This window comes from Macaca mulatta, chromosome X (assembly GCF_049350105.2).
Source record: "Macaca mulatta isolate MMU2019108-1 chromosome X, T2T-MMU8v2.0, whole genome shotgun sequence".
Classification (NCBI taxonomy): Eukaryota; Metazoa; Chordata; class Mammalia; order Primates; family Cercopithecidae; genus Macaca; species Macaca mulatta.
Genome location: NC_133426.1, coordinates 100,946,154 through 100,947,842, shown reverse-complemented (window position 1 = coordinate 100,947,842; position 1,689 = coordinate 100,946,154). Strand labels below are relative to the sequence as shown.

At 40.3% G+C, this 1,689-nt stretch overlaps 1 pseudogene; it reads right to left on the bottom strand.

Annotated features, from left to right (window-relative positions):
* Nucleotides 1-901: 901 nt before the first annotated feature.
* Nucleotides 902-1,290, bottom strand: LOC114675085 (ADP-ribosylation factor-like protein 5A pseudogene; annotated as a pseudogene).
* Between the last annotated feature and the right edge of the window lie 399 nt (nucleotides 1,291-1,689).

Here is a 1,689-nt window from a genome sequence, read left to right as displayed (position 1 = left end):
TATGATTCACTGATTAATGGATTAATAACTTATTCAGTAATTTAGATGCCATAAGAACCATTGAAAGGAATAATCTGATAGTTGCTCATTGTACAATCCTGCCCATTAGTAATACTAAGCCAAGAATCTGATAGCTATCCCACTCTGTTGAATTACATGTTTCCATCTGTGCGATTTTGGTCAACAACAAAAAGTCCATACACAATGTCATGCCTTTTCCTTTCCATTGGTTTTTTTTTTTTTTTTTTTTTTTTTTTAAACAAGCAGCTCCATGATTTGAGAGGTTGGTTAGTACAATACAGAGAACATAGGGAGAACGTATAAGATGGCATTTAATACCAATGCCAATACTTATTTCATTATGTTTATAACTAAGGATATTATTTATGCTTGTGTTGTTTTTCTTTAGAACATAAATCAAAGCCATTAACTTGAACTTGAGGTATATACACATTACACACACAACCTTAAGTAAAATACTTTTCATAAGCAACATTACGTTTTAAAATATTGGAAACTGAATATCTGTGCTGATTTGTATTTTGACTTAATGGAACAAGAAGAAAACAACATTCAACTACTGATAACAAAGCTCTTAAAATTCAAAATGTCTTCCTCGCCCTTTGTACTTACCACAGGCTCCACAACGTCCTGAGAAGATTCATTATGAGAAAAATGTCAGTCACAGCTTTAATTACTTTCTTTGGAAAAAACTAATGAGAAAGCACATTGGAAGGTGAGACTTCATTTTTGTTTTCAAATAAGTGTTCCTAATTTTTCTTCTTACAGCAAATGTTTAAATCAGTTCATTATAATATATCTAAACCTTTAACTTTTACAGCTTTCAGGTAAAGTCCAGCACTTTATTCATACAAAGTCCATGAGAAGAGGTCAGTAGAGATCATCTAATCTTAAGTCATGACATCATCTATTCAAGTCCTTGCCACAATCCCTCGCCAGTTAGAGCACAGCATGCCTGGATATGCCACTGGTGATCTTTAATAGAAGTTAGCTTCAAAAACTGAGAGAATTATCCTACAGTCATGCATTCTTTAACATCTTGTTCATTAGCAAAAGTCAGCAATCCAGCTTTTCTTAGGCCCTCATGTGCTAACATTTTGTAGAGTTCTTCTCTAGTTACAGAAATCCTCTCTCTGTCTGTACTGTCCACAGCAACTATTACAAAAATTGGTAAAGGATGGTAGTTTTCTCTGAATTACCCAGCCCAACAATGAGAACTTTGTGCTCCTGATTGAACAGTCTCCATATTCTGGTGAAGAGAATTCCCATTCTCGGGCAGCGGATCCCCCTCCAGACAACCGGGCCGCCTGGCCTACCCTGGCTCAGGCTGAGCCGCGAAGAGAGAGACGCGCTGGAGCCTCCGCCTCTGCTGCTGCTCTCGCACTGGCTGCGGGACAGCTTACAGGGAACCGGAAGGAGGCCGAAGCCCAGGCCCCCCTGCCACGCGCGAGGCCCCGCCGCTTCCGCCGCGGCACTGGCCTGGCTCGCGGACATCGCTGCCGCGTTGTCTGGGCCGAGCCTCGCGGGTCACCCTCCTTCCCCAGCTCCTCTCTCTCTTTTCTTATTAAACTTCTGTTTGGTTGTTCTATTCATTATTGAAAGTGGAGTACTGAGGTCTCGTGTTATTATAGAACTGTCTACTTCTCATTCTAATTCTGTCAATGGTTG